This window comes from Ranitomeya imitator, chromosome 1 (genome assembly GCF_032444005.1).
Source record: "Ranitomeya imitator isolate aRanImi1 chromosome 1, aRanImi1.pri, whole genome shotgun sequence".
In the NCBI taxonomy this organism is placed as follows: Eukaryota; Metazoa; Chordata; class Amphibia; order Anura; family Dendrobatidae; genus Ranitomeya; species Ranitomeya imitator.
This window is the reverse complement of record NC_091282.1, coordinates 375,337,942-375,353,921: the sequence shown is the minus strand read 5'-3', so window position 1 is coordinate 375,353,921 and position 15,980 is coordinate 375,337,942.

The window sequence follows — 15,980 nt, the reverse complement described above, 5'->3', positions numbered from 1 at the left end:
TCACTGCCCATAGGGAAACCTCGCTTAGTCATATGGAATTTACATCTGCACAACAGACCTCATATCCAGTATATCCTACTACCCAAAGTATCCCCATGCCCCCATAGTCTGTAGCATACACGGCTCAAAAGCCCTATAGTACCTAAATGATATCTGCATAATCACCTGCTCCAGACGGTGGGGGGAGTGTTGTCAGTCCTGCGGTAGCGCGTCCGCCCCGACGCGCGTTTCGGTCACCTTTATCAAGGGGCCGCACATGCACACACATCCCTAGTCTTCCTGTTATATAGTCACCGGCCGCCGCGTGAGACGCGCGACCGGATGTGACGTCCCACGCGTCTGGGTGCCTACATTGTCCCAATATATGATCGTGTGTTGTCATATATATCCTGTGGGTGTGCGTTTTATGTATGATGGTATCTTATGGGTGGGTGTGCTTTCCCTGTATTTTACACTGTGATCATATGCTTTTATATGGTTGTTATTAAATAGTTTGGTATTTTTTCATATTTTGGCCTTTTGATCATCTTTCTTTTTGTTCTTTGTTACAGGTTAAGAAGGCCTCAAAAACAAAACACAAGCAGTGTGCATTATGCACAGAGCCACTGCCAGACAGCTATGTAAAAAGTTGTCAGGCTTGTATTTGCCGTACGTTAGAAGAGAAAGCTCCCCTCCGTACATCAAATTTAAGGGAGGTTGTTAGGGAAGAGATCAGATGTTCCCTTAAAACTAGACGGCATGGAAAAACCAGTGTGGATATGTTGTCTGATTCTAGCCCCTCTGCAGGAGGGTGAATGTTCGGATGTTTCATCGCCATCCTCCTCGGATGAGGAAGGAAGAACGTGCTTTGCTATGGAAACATTAGTTAAAGCAGTTCGGTCGACCATGGGTGTCACAGACAATAGAGAACCTAGATCCACCCAGGAGATTGTTTGCTGGATTGTGTCAGAAAAGTCGCAGAGCCTTCCCAGTAGTAGATTCAGTCAAAGATCTAGTTAGAAGGGAATGGGATAAGCAAGAAAAGGGTTTTTACCATCTGCAAAAAGATACCCCTTTGATGAGCTTTTGTCCCAGTGGGTAAAAGTCCCTAAAGTAGACGCAGCGGTGGCTTTTACCTCAATATGCGCCTCTCTACCACTGAAGACGTGGGCATTCTTAAAGACCCATCTGACAGGAAGGCAGAAATGTTCCTAAAGAAAGTAGAGGAGTCCTCTTCAGGAGCCTTTAAGCCTGTGATTGCCAGTACCTGTACCGCCAGATCTATTATGGTCTGGGTAAGTCAGCTGGAGGACCAGCTTAAAACAAAAGTTCCCAGAGATAAGCTGTTAGACTCCCTGTCCCAGATCCGTGAGGGAGTAGCCTACCTAGCAGACGTGTCAGTAGACACTTTGAAGTTAGCAGCAAGATTGGCTGGTCTTTTGAATGCTGCCTGTTGCGCACTTTGGCTTAAAACCTGGAAAGGGGATGCTCAGGCTAGAGCCAAGTTGTGTACGATTCCATGCAGGGGTGAGTACCTATTTGGCCCCGTGCTGGATGATATCATGCAGAGGATAGGAAGAAAAGATTTCCTAAGGTCTTTAATCCTACTTTTAGAAACTCCTTCAGAAGACTGATGCCCTTCCGAAGACTTCAATCTGACCACCCGGGGTACAGCCGAGTTTGGGAACCAACGGAGCAGAAGAAAAAAGGTGCATACTTCGGAAGCTCTTCTTCATCATCAAGACGTAGATGCAACTATAGATAGAACTGATCTCCTGGTAGGGGGTAGATTAAAATACTTTCTTAGCCAAGATAACTTCTAGTAGCTGGATCCTAGGCGTAGTTGCGTCAGGGTTGAAGTTGGAGTTCCAGAAGATACCTCTGAATCAGTTTATTTTGACTACTCTTAATTCTCCGGTTCAGCAACAGGCCTTAGAGAAAGAGGCTCAGCAATTAAAAAGCGAGTTATTGTAGAAGTTCCAAGGGATCAGGAGAAGGGGTTTTATTCTCCCCTATTTTTGATTACCGTACTAAGCCTGCGGAGTCCTTTAGGACTATCATTAATTTATGGAAATTGAATAAATTTCTCCAATGTCACGCTTTTAAAATGGAGTCCATCAAGTTGACAACTAAACTTTTATTTCCCAGGGTTACATGTCTGTACTGGATCTAAAAGATGCGTACTACCATCTACCAGTTTACAGAGATCACCAGCAGTTCCCCAGGATGGCGGTGCGGTTAAAAGATCAGGTTAGGCATTTTCAGTTTGTGGCAATGCCCTTTGGCCTGTCCATGGCTCCAAGAATATTTACTAAGATTATTGCAGAGGTAATGGCCATGTCAGGGAGAGGGATACCCTTGTGGTACCCTACTTGTATGATTTCTTAATTGGGAATTCAATCTGCCAATGTAAGGCCCGTGTAAACGCTATAATATCGTCTCTGCAGGACCTCGGTTGGATGATTAAAGGGAACCTGTCACCTGAATTTGGCGGGACTGGTTTTGGGTCATATGGGCGGAGTTTTTGGGTGTTTGATTCACCCTTTCCTTACCCGCTGGCTGCATGCTGGCTGCAATATTGGATTGAAGTTCATTCTCTGTCCTCCATAGTACACGCCTGCACAAGGCAAGATTGCTTTGCACAGGCGTGTACTATGGAGGACAGAGAATGAACTTCAATCCAATATTGCAGCCAGCATGCAGCCAGCGGGTAAGGAAAGGGTGAATCAAACACCCGAAAACTCCGCCCATATGACCCAAAACCAGTCCCGCCAAATTCAGGTGACAGAGTCCCTTTAACATAAAGTCAAAACTAGAACCTTCCACGTGTCAAGTTTTCCTGGGTATTCTTCTAGACTCAGAAAAGCAGTCATGTTTTCTACCAGAAGACAAAGAAAGGATTGTTCGCAAAGTCAGAGTTGTGAGGGAGAGTCTGGATCTAACTTTAAGAGACGCAATGTCCCTAATAGGGTCCTTGACATCATGTATACCGGCTGTACAATGGGCTCTGTTATGTTTGCTAATGACAGGTGTTATGAAGGCAATCCAGAAACACAGTGTGCTTAGCGAGCAGAGCGCACACAGTGATCTGACAAATACCCAAAAATACAAGAACGAGCTCTGAGACGTGGAAACTCTGTAGACTGCACACCTGATCCTATCCTAAACACAACTAAAAGCGGCTGTGGATTGCGCCTAACAACTACCTAGGCAACTCGGCACAGCCTAAGAAACTAGCTAGCCTGAAGATAGAAAAATAGGCCTGACTTGCCCCAGAGAAATTCCCCAAAGGAAAAGGCAGCCCCCCACATATAATGACTGTGAGTAAGATGAAAAGACAAAACGTAGGGATGAAATAGATTCAGCAAAGTGGGGCCCGATATTCTAGGACAGAGCGAGGACAGTAAAGCGAACTTTGCAGTCTACAAAAAACCCTAAAGCAAAACCACGCAAAGGGGGCAAAAAAAACCCACCGTGCCGAACTAACGGCACGGCGGTACACCCTTTGCGTCTCAGAGCTTCCAGCAAAACAAAAGACAAGCTGGACAGAAAAAAAGCAACAAAAAAGCAAAAAGCACTTAGCTATACAGAGCAGCAGGTCACAGGAACAATCAGGAGAAGCTCAGATCCAACACTGAAACATTGACAATGAGCAAGGATAGCAGCATCAGGCGGAGTTAAGTAATGAAGCAGTTAACGAGCTCACCAGAACACCTGAGGGAGGAAGCTCAGAAGCTGCAGTACCACTTGTGACCACAGGAGTGAATTCAGCCACAGAATTCACAACAGGGCTCAAGCTCATACTCGAGTACTGCAATCCGAGATCCTCGAAGCAGAAAGAAGGCTTCAGGGTTATCTAGATGGGGGACTCAGGCTATCACCAGCCACTCTTTACGATCTAAAATGGTGGCTAGACATGCTCCACTGAACTCCTCTTGACAGATGGAGTATCAGGCTGGACAGAGTAGTCACAACCGATGCCAGTCCGTTTAGTTGGGGAGCCCACATGTGGAAGGTTCTGGCCCAGGGACAATGGTCAGGTCTAGAATCCCAAAGCTCTTCAAATTTAAAAGAACTCTTAGCGGTCAGATATGCGCTCCTTTACTTCCTACCATCCTTGAGGGGTTCACATGTACGGGTACAAACCGACAATACGACAGTGGTGGCCTACCTCAATCATCAAGGAGGGACAAGGTCACAATCTCTAAAGTCCACTGCGGCTCAGATATTTCAGCCGAAATTCACTTCCTTTCCCTATCAGCAGTTTGCATAAGGGGGGAGCACAATGTAGAAGCAGACTATCTTAGTCGACATTTCCTTCGGCAGGGGGAATGGTCCAGCAGTTTTCCCTAAGTTTACAGTACCATGTAAACCTATGGGGAAAAAAATGCAGCAAAATCTGCAGCGTGGGCACATACCCTAATGCAGCTAGAAGAGCCCTGTGGTTAAAATGCTGGCCGGGAGATATACAGACAATTTCAAAGCTCTGCGCCATTCCTTGCAAGGGAGAATATTTGTTTGGTCCGGCCTTGGATGAGCTCCTAGAAAAGGCCGGAGATGACAAAGTTCCCTAATTTATCCATGTCCTACCGTCGTCCCTTCAATAAGAGATTTGGTTGGGGAAGGAAGCGTGCATTTTCACCCGTTAGCGATCGGTCTAGATGGGAAGATAAGCGTAGAAGTACAGGATTTATGTTCTGTCGTTCCTCGAGGGAGAGAAAGAAGCCACACCAATGACTAGCAATCCCGGTGGGGGGGTGGATTGTGTTACACTTTTTTCCAGCATGGTCAAAGATCACAAATAGTGTTTGGGTGCAGAACACTATATCTCAGGGACTCAAACTTGAGTTTAGTCGTACCCCACGGGATAATTTTAAGTTGACTCTTTTTCGCTCTTCTCCCCTTGAACAGTCGGCTTTAGAAGAAGTGACTGCTCTTTGTTCTAAAAATGTCTTGATAGAAGTTCCAGAATCTGAAAGAGGAAGGGGATTTTACTCTCCCCTGTTCCTTATTCAGAAACCTGACAAAACATATAGGACCATCATAAACCTTTAGGTGCCTTAATTATTTTCTGGTCAAACATACCTTCAAAATGGAGTCAATCAATTCAACAATAAAAATGTTGTTTAACCCCTTCATGACCCAGCCTATTTTGACCTTAAAGACCTTGCCGTTTTTTGCAATTCTGACCAGTGTCCCTTTATGAGGTAATAACTCAGGAACGCTTCAATGGATCCTAGTGGTTCTGAGATTGTTTTTTCGTGACATATTGGGCTTCATGTTAGTGGTAAATTTAGGTCAATAAATTCTGTGTTTATTTGTGATAAAAACGGAAATTTGGCGAAAATTTTGAAAATTTCGCAATTTTCACATTTTGAATTTTTATTCTGTTAAACCAGAGAGGTATGTGACACAAAATAGTTAATAAATAACATTTCCCACACGTCTACTTTACATCAGCACAATTTTGGAAACAAAATTTTTTTTTTTCTAGGAAGTTATAAGGGTTAAAATTTGACCAGCGATTTGTCATTTTTACAACGAAATTTACAAAACCATTTTTTTTAGGGACCACCTCACATTTGAAGTCAGTTTGAGGGGTCTATATGGCTGAAAATACCCAAAAGTGACACCATTCTAAAAACTGCACTCCTCAAGGTGCACAAAACCACATTCCAGAAGTTTATTAACCCTTCAGGTGCTTCACAGCAGCAGAAGCAACATGGAAGGAAAAAATGAACATTTAACTTTTTAGTCACAAAAATGATTTTTCAGCAACAATTTTTGTATTTTACCAATGGTAAAAGGAGAAACTGAACCACGAAAGTTGTTGTCCAATTTGTCCTGAGTACGCTGATACCTCATATGTGGGGGTAAACCACTGTTTGGGCGCACGGCAGGGCTTGGAAGGGAAGGAGCGCCATTTGACTTTTTGAATGAAAAATTGGCTGCACTCTTTAGCGGACACCATGTCAAGTTTGGAGAGCCCCCGTGTGCCTAAAAATTGGAGCTCCCCCACAAGTGACCCCATTTTGGAAACTGGACCCCCCAAGGAACTTATCTAGATGCCTAGTGAGCACTTTAAACCCTCAGGTGCTTCACAAATTGATCCGTAAAAATGAAAAAGTACTTTTTTTTCACAAAAAATTCTTTTCGCCTCAATTTTTTCATTTTCACATGGGCAATAGGATAAAATGGATCCTAAAATTTGTTGAGCAATTTCTCCCGAGTACGCCGATACCTCATATGTGGGGGTAAACCACTGTTTGGGCACACGGCAGGGCTCAGAAGGGAAGGCGCGCCTTTTGACTTTTTGAATGGAAAATTAGCTCCATTTGTTAGCGGACACCATGTCGCATTTGGAGAGCCCCTGTGTGCCTATGCAATGGAGCTCCCCCACAAGTGACTCCATTTTGGAAACTAGACCCCCCAAGGAACTTATCTAGATGCATACTGAGCACTTTAAACCCCCAGGTGCTTCACAGAAGTTTATAATGCAGGGCCATGAAAATAAAAAATAATTTTTCTTTTCTCAAAAATGATTTTTTAGCCCGCAATTTTTTATTTTCCCAAGGGTAACAGGAGAAATTTGACCCCAAAAGTTGTTGTCCAGTTTCTCCTGAGTACGCTGATACCCAATATGTGGGGGTAAACCACTGTTTAGGCACATGCTGGGGCTCGGAAGTGAAGTAGTGACTTTTGAAATGCAGACTTTGATGGAATGGTCTGCGGGCGTCACGTTGCGTTTGCAGAGCCCCTGGTGTGCCTAAACAGTAGAAACCCCACACAAGTGACCCCATTTTGGAAACTAGACCCCCCAAGGAACTTATCTAGATATGTGGTGAGCACTTTGAACCCCCAAGTGCTTCACAGACGTTTACAACGCAGAGCCGTGAAAATAAAAAATCATTTTTCTTTCCTCAAAAATGATGTTTTAGCAAGCAATTTTTTATTTTCTCAAGGGTAACAGGAGAAATTGGACCCCAGTAATTGTTGCGCAGTTTGTCCTGAGTATGCTGGTACCCCATATGTGGGGGTAAACCACTGTTTGGGCACACGTCGGGGCTCGGAAGTGAGGGAGCACCATTTGACTTTTTGAATACAAGATTGGCTGGAATCAATGGTGGCGCCATGTTGCGTTTGGAGACCCCTGATGTGCCTAAACAGTGGAAACCCCTCGATTCTAACTCCAACACTAACCCCAACACACCCCTAACTCTAATCCCAACTGTAGCCATAACCCTAATCACAACCCTAACCCCAACACACCCCTAACCACAACACACCCCTAACCCTAACCACAACCCTAATTCCAACCCAACCCTAGCCCTAAGGCTATGTGCCCACGTTGCGGATTCGTATGAGATTTTTCAGCACCATTTTTGAAAAATCCACGGGTAAAAGGCACTGCGTTTTACCTGCGGATTTACCGCGGATTTCCAGTGTTTTTTGTCCGGATTTCACCTGCGGATTCCTATTGAGGAACAGGTGTAAAACGCTGCGGAATCCGCACAAAGAATTGACATGCTGCGGAAAATACAACGCAGCGTTCCCGCGCGGTATTTTCCGCACCATGGGCACAGCGGATTTGGCTTTCCATATGTTTACATGGTACTGTAAACCTGATGGAACTCTGCTGCGGATCCGCAGCGGCCAATCCGCACCGTGTGCACATAGCCTAATTCTAAAGGTATGTGCACACGCTGCGGAAAACGCTGCGGATCCGCAGCAGTTTCCCATGAGTTTACAGTTCAATGTAAACCTATGGGAAACAAAAATCGCTGTACACATGCTGCGGAAAAACTGCACGGAAACGCAGCGGTTTACATTTCGCAGCATGTCACTTCTTTGTGCGGATTCCGCAGCGGTTTTGCAACTGCTCAAATAGAAAATCGCAGTTGTAAAACCGCAGTGAAATGCGCAGAAAAAACACGGTAAATCCGCCATAAATCCGCAGCGGTTTAGCACTGCGGATTTATCAAATCCGCAGCGGAAAAATCCGCAGAGGACCAGAATACGTGTGCACATACCGAAACCCTAACCCTACCCCTAACCCTAACCCTAGTTCTTACCCCAACCTTAGTGGGAAAAAAAAAATTATTTTTTTTATTGTCCCTACCTATGGGGGTGACAAAGGGGGGGGGGGGGTCATTTACTTTTTTTTTTATTTTGATCACTGAGATAGGTTATATCTCAGTGATCAAAATTCACTCTGGAACGAATCTGCCGGCCGGCATTTTGGAAGATGGCGGCGCCCAGGAAAGAAGACGGACGGTCCCCGAGAGGCCAGGTAAGTATAAGGGGGGGGGGGAATCAGGGCACGGGGGGTGGGCGTCGGAGCACGGGGGGGTGGATCGGAACACGGGGGGGTGGATTGGAGCACGGAGTGGAGGATCGCTGTGCGGGCGGGTGGATCGGAGCACGGGGGGGATCGCTGTGCGGGGGGGGAATCGCTGTGCGGGGGGTGGGATCGGAGTGCGGGGGGGTTTGATTGGAGCACGGGGGGTGTGATTGGAGCACGGGGGAGCGGGCAGGAGGACGGGGGAGCAGAGCACAGGACCGAGGGGAGCGGACCACAGATCGGGGGGCTGGGGGGGCGATCGGAGGGGTGGGGTGGGTGCACATTAGTGTGTCCAGCCATGGCCGATGATATTGCAGCATCGGCCATGGCTGGATTGTAATATTTCACCATTTTTTTAGGTGAAATATTACAAATCGCTCTGATTGGCAGTTTCACTTTCAACAGCCAATCAGAGCGATCGTAGCCACGAGGGGGTGAAGCCACCCCCCCTGGGCTAAACTACCACTCCCCCTGTCCCTGCAGATCGGGTGAAATGGGAGTTAACCCTTTCACCCGATCTGCAGGGACGCGATCTTTCCATGACGCATATGCTGCGTCATGGGTCGGAATGGCACCGACTATCATGACGCAGCGTATGCGTCAAAGGTCGGGAAGGGGTTAAAAACTTTCATGGTAGTAGTGGATTTGAAAGATGCCTATTATCATGTACCCATCTATGTAGATTTCCAACAATTCCTAAGGGTAGCGGTTTTAATGGGGGGAGTAGTTTGCCATTTTCAGTATAGGACTCTTCCCTTTGGTCTATATTCCGCCCCTAGAGTATTTACAAAGATAATCACTGAAGTTATGGCACATTTACGGGAATCCAATATTCTTATTGTCCCCTACCTGGATGATTTCCTCATAGCGGGGAATTCAATGGATCATTGCTTGTCACAATTGGAGGTAGCTAGAATTAAGTTGGAACACCTGGGTTGGATAATAAATTATGAAAAATCTCGGTTACAGCCCCTAAAAGTTCAGAAGTTTTTAGAGTTGTTAGATTCAACTTCACCACAGTGTCCTCTTCCCATGGAGAAGTCAGATCAAATCCAACGACCGGTATTAAAAGCAATTAACACACCCTCCATGACTCTTCGACAAGCTATGTACTTATTAGGGTCCCTCACATCATGTATTCCAGCTGTTAAATGGGCTCAACTTCACACTAGATCCCTACAGAAAGACATCTTGATTAATGACAAAGCCTTGAGAGGGGCTTTACGAGAAAGGATAACTTTGAAGCCGTTAATCCTTAGATCCCTTAGGTGGTGGCTAGATAAAGATAATTTATCTGCAGGCGTTCCCTGGGTAACACATGTAACTCGGGTGATAACCACAGATGCTAGCCCCTCAGGGTGGGGGGCCCATATGGGTGACGTGGTTCAGGGACATTGGGACCCCCGCACAATATCTTCATCGAATCAGAGGGAGTTAATGGCGATCGAATTGAATTAGCAGTTAAAAACTCCTCGTATTTGCAGGGACACCACATCAGGATCCTCTTTTGGACAACCAGGTGGCGGTGGCTTATGTAAATCATCAAGGTGGAACACGTTCCGAGGCTCTGATGCAGGTGGCAGATCAACTGTTCCAAACAGCAGAGACAAATTTTCAATCTTTGACTGCTCTTCACATCAAAGGGAAAAAAAATGTAAAAGCAGACGTTCTCAGCCGCAAAACGCTAAAACAAGGAGAATGGTCTCTAAACGGCGACATTTTCAATCAAATTGTCCGCAGATGGGGTCAACCGGTGGTGGACCTCTTTGCCACCAGAGACAACAAAAAGTAAAAAGATTTTGTTCTCTGAATCCCAGGGAGAATCCTCTGGCTGTGGATGCATTCCTGATAAAATGGGATTTTCCTTTGGCTTCCGCTTTCCCACCATTGAACCGGTTACCTCTAGTGGTGAGGAAAATCAGGGAAGATCGATCGAAAGTCATTCTAATTGCCCCATTCTGCCCCAGGAGAACCTGGTTCACATAGCTCAGGACAATGTCGGTAGGCGATCCCTGGGTACTACCAGATATCCCGAACTTGCTTTTCCATTGACCAATCTGCCATTCAGAAGTGATGGGACTCCATTTAACGGCTTGGAGTTTGAGCAGTCATTGTTAAAGGACAGAGGCTTATCCCCAAATTTGGTAGATACCCTTCTAAAGAGTAGGAAACTGATAACAAAAATCTACTCTAGAACCTGGAGGAAGTTCCTGGCCTTTTCAGATTTCAACATCAAAGAAGGGGTGCCGATACGCCAGATCTTGGAATGTCTGCAGAAGGGGTTAGAATTAAATCTTTCCACAAGTACACTGAGAGTACAGGTCTCAGCCCTGGGTGCCCTGTTCTCTTGTAATATTGCCAATAACTATTGGGTGTCGAAGTTCATTAACGCAGTCGGTAGAGCTAGACCTTTGCATAAAAACAAGACGGTACCGTGGGACCTAAATCTAGTCCTTTCATCTTCGACGAAAGACCTCTTTGAACCCTTACAAGAAGCCTCAATCAAAATGTCCCTTAAAACAGCTTTCCTGGTAGCTATAACATCGGCTCGCAGGATAAGAGACATCCAGGCACTTTCCAGACTTCCCCCTTACACAGAATCCTTACAGGATAGAGTGGTCCTCAAGCCGGACCCAGCTTACTTGCCAAAAGTAGCCTCCCATATTCACATGTCACAGGAGATAGTTCTGCCATCTTTTATCCCTAATCCTTCTAACCCTAAAGAAAAAGAGCTCCATACATTAGATGTTAGAAGATGCCTTTTACATTATATCTCAGTCACTGATGCTTGGAAGAAGGATAATGCGTTATTCTTATCCTTCCAAGGTCTTAGGAAAGGGTTCAGAGATTCAAAATACCCTAGCCAAATGGATTAGGGAAGCTCTCTCTGGCTTATACTACAGGTGGAGGTCTGGCTCCGCAGAATCTGAAGGCGCATTCCACCTGGGCCATGACATCATCCTAGGCGGAAAGATCTGGAGTATCAATAGACCAGATATGTAAGGCGGCCACATGGTCATCCCCTTCCACCTTTTTCAAACACTATCGGTTGGACTTCGGATTCTCCTCAGATCTCACTTTCGGGTTAAGGGTGCTACAGGCTTGTAGTCCCTCCCTAAGGTTGCTTACATCTCTGTAAATTTCTCGTAGTGCTGTCATGGGAGTCTGAATAAAGCATTAAGCTACTTACCAGTAGCGGCATTTTTCGGAGGCCCATGACAGCACCCTTAGATCCCTCCCTATTCACGTGGGGGTTGCACTTCCTTAAAATAAAACGTTTTTTTCACGTGTGATATCTGGGTTGCAGTTTTTTATTAAGATATTGTATATGAATGTTTATGTTTGTATGATACGAACTGCGGTAGTCCTCTCAGGCTCTGTAATACAACGGATACGTGGGAGAGGTGCCGCCTTTTTGTATCTGTAGGTTTCCTGTTCCTAATGGGCGGATCCCCTCTCTCATAGTGCTGTCATGGGCCTCCGAAAAATGCCGCTACCGGTAAGTAGCTTAATGCTTTTTTTTCTATTTTCCTATACAATAAGTATATATGTAATAATCTTTCACTGGATTTGAGGCTTCATACCAGTGCGGAAGCAGTGAGATGTCCTGTCCGATGAGACGCTCCGTGCAGCTCTACCGGGCAGGCATGGATGTTCAGGTGCTGTTGTAGAGTCCTGTGGTAGGATGATGACCAGAGATTGCAGGACCTGCGTGACATCAGTGGTCACGTATGGCCCATGTGACTGCCGCAGGTACGAGGCACCATAAGGACCAAGCTTATCCTACATGTTTTGGAAATCAGTTTCCTTCACTTTTATTTTTTTTTGTTTTGTTAAAAATTAGAGATGGGCGAGCCCAAACGGTAAAATTCAGCATCTGTACCGAACACCTACTGTTCAGGCACAGACACCGAACACAGACTTCACCAGGAAGTCCGTGTTACTGTCCGGGTTCGGCTGCCCGAATACCAGGTTTTGTTGCGCTGTCTTGTGCATGACAGAGCGGCAAACACCGCTTCTGATTGGTGGTGAAATCTCCGCCGGTCAGAGAGCCACAGTTCCCATGCTGTCAAAAGACAGTGTGAGTGCTCAGCTGTGATCAGAGGTATAAAGTTTACCTCCGGTCACTGGTGTCAGCTGATGGGACAACTGCTCTCATCATCTGACACCTGCTGCCGCTAATAACAGCGGGAGCAGGAGCTACGGATATGAGTATTCATCAGCTACTCCTGCACTGTAAATAAAAAAAAAAACGGCATGGGTTCCCCTGTATTTTTAACCAGCCCTGTAATCAAGAATAGATGGGTCCCCCACGCCCTATTTATTTAAATAAAACGGCGTGGGGTTCCCCCCTACCCATTTTTGACAACCAGATTTGCTGAAGCAGACAGCTGGGGGCTGGTACTACCGCAGCCTCCCAGAAAAGGCACATCTATTAGATGCACCAATTCTGGCACTTTGCCTGGCTCTTCCCACTTGCCCTGTAGCAGTCGCAAGTGGGTTGATAGTTGGGGGGGGGGGGATTGGATTTGAGGTCATCTTTGTATTGTCCGGTGCCATCCAGCCCCAAAGTTAGTAATGGAGAGGTGTCAATAAGACGCCCACATTACTAACCCCATAGTCACTGTATGAAAACACAAACTCCAAGAATAAAGTCCTTTTAATAGAAAAAAAATTATACTCCTTTAATAATCTCAAACCATACTTACGACCTTGCCCAATTCCTCCGAAGCCCTCGTTCTCCTGTAATAAACCAAAAATTTAAAAAACAGAAATATCCCTTACCTGTTGGTCATTCTGTCCCACGTCGTACTCCATGTCTGGGGGAAAAAAACGTTTTCAACCTTGGCGGTGGCAAAATGCGACCGTACAGGCTGAGAACCACTGGTGAGTGAAGTGCGAGCGCAGCTTCAGTGACTGGAAGTGAAGTCATTGAGGTTACCTATGGTCACTTAGGCTCTGTTCCCAGCCGGGCAGGATGGCCATGACCTCGGTGATATCCCCGCTAGCACCGTGAGAGTTGATCTGGCTAGACCAGCTGGAATGATAGCTGAGAGAAAAACAATCAATGGACGCTATACATTGTGGGCCATTTTATATGGATACACTTAATTAAAATGGGAATGGTTGGTGATATCAACTTCCTGTTTGGCACATTAGTATATGGGAGGGGGGAAACTTTTCAAGATGGGTGGTGGCCATTTTGAAGTCGGACATTTTGGATCCAACTTTATTTTTTCCAATGGGAAGAGGGTCATGTGACACATCAAACCTAATGAGAATTTCACAAGAAAAATAACGGTGTGCTTGGTTTTTAACGTAACTTTATTCTTTCATGAGTTATTTACAAGTTTACGACCACTTATAAAATGTGTTCAAAGTGCTGCCCATTGTGCTGGATTGTCAATGCAACCCTATTCTCCCACTGTTGACACACTGATAGCAACACCGCAGAAGAAATGCTAGCACAGGCTTCCAGTATCCGTTGTTTCAGATGCTGCACATCTCGTATCTTCACAGCATAGACAATTGCCTTCAGATGACCCAGAAGATAAAAGTCTAGGGGGTTCAGATCGGGAGTCCTTGTTGACCATTCAACTGGCCCACTATGACCATCATGATGATGTGTTGCCCTCTTTATACACTGAAAATGGCACGTTCCCTGAGGTTTTCCAGCAAGATGGTGCGCCACCATATTATGGGTGTCAGGACCAAGCATTCCTACATGAACAGTTTCCTGGAAAGTGAATTGGTCGTCGTGGGCCAGTAAATCAAAGGAACTGAACAAGTTATTGAAGGTTCAAAATGGAAACCATAAAAACATCAGTAAAAATGCAGTTTCATGACTGTTCTGGACCTAAAGGACACCTACTATCATGTCCCTATCCACAGAGACAATCAAAAAGAGACTTAACAAAAATTCCTCAGGGTAGCAGTCCCCATATAAGGGGAATATACGGGTGCCATAATGGGCTCTGAGGAATCCTGTTACCGGTAAATAACTACGTCTTTCTCCTCCCCCCCCCCCCATGACGACACCACGGATAGACATCCCGGGGCATTCCATGAGTGATCTCAGTTTCTCAGGTTCTGACCACAGACGCTAGCCCCAGGGGTTGGGGGGGGGGGGGGGGGGCTCTTGAATGACCAGATAGCTCAAGGGGTCTGGATAGAGGACCTAAAATCAGTATCCTCAAACAGAAAGGTGGGGACATCCTTCCATAGATCTATTTGCCAACAAGTCAGAACAGGAAAGTTGATGCATTCTGCTCAATAGACTCCAAAGGGAACCCCATAGCGTTAGATGCCATCATGATTCCATGGGACCACCATCTAGCCTATGCTTTTACTCCGATTGCCCTGATTCCGGTGGTTCTGAGGAAGATGGGGCAAAAGTGATCTTAATAGCCCCCTTCTGGCCAAAGAGGACGTGGTTTTCTTGGCTGAGGATTATGTCCATCTCCGACCCCTGAGTACTTCTGGAACTTCTGAACATTTCCCATGGACTAGTTCTTCATCCTCCGGTAACAAACTTGCACATGAGAGCTTGGAATTTGAGAAGGCTCTCCTGAGGGATAAAGGGTTTTCCCCTAAGTTAATCTCCACATTACTACAAAGTAGGAAACCCGTTTACACCAAACTTTATGGGAAAACATGGAGAAACTTCCTTTGATCTTCAGGTTCCAGGTTAGAAGGAGGGGTTCCACGAACAGCCATCTTAGAGTTTCTACAGAAGGGGTTGGAACAGGGCCTAGCTACAAGCACTTTGAAAGTTCAAGTCGTAGCATTAGGGGCCCTATACAATTTCAACCTGGCTAGGAATCGGTAGATATCCAGATTCATCAAGGCATCGGCTAGGTCTAGACCCATCCCCACTCGGAATCCTCCTCCTTGGGATTTAGACTTATGCCTTACAGCCCTAACCAAACCTAATTTTGAACCTCTGGCAGATGCTTCGCTGAGAATCCTGTCTCTTAAGACATCACTTTTAGTAGCTCTCACATCCGCTCGTAGAGTCGGTGACATCCAGGCATTATCTGCTGGCCCTCCCTTAATGCAAATCTTGGAGGATAGTTATTCTTAAAACCGACCCAGCCTACCTACCAAAAGTGGTGTCCTGATTCTATAGATCTCAGGAGGTCTCCCTCCCTTTTTTTTACCCTAACCCAAAAAACAAGGGAGAAAGGGTATTACATACACTAGATGTCAGAAGGTGCCTAATCCAATACCTAGCGGCCACACAAGAGTGCAGGAAGGATAGGGCTCTCTTTGTGTGCTTTCAGGGACCCCGAAAGGAGCAAAAAGCTTCTAATGGCACTTTGGCAAGACGGATAAGAGACGCCATCACCTTGTCATACTCCTCACAAGGAGAGGCCCCCCTGAGAAACTGAAAGCTCATTCAACGATGGCAGCGGCAGCCTCCTGGGCAGAAAGCCGGTGCCTCAATAGAGCAGATATGTAGAGCTGATATGTGGTCTTCCTACTCTACATTCTTCAATCACTATCGGCTGCACCTAGCCTCTTCCGACCTAACTTTTGGTAGAAGGGTTCTAGAAGCAGTGGTCCCTCTCTAATGATACATTTCTCTGCAATTCTCTCTGTAGTGCCATCATGGGGGAAGGAGAAAGATGTGTTACTTACTGTTAACAGGATTTTTCAG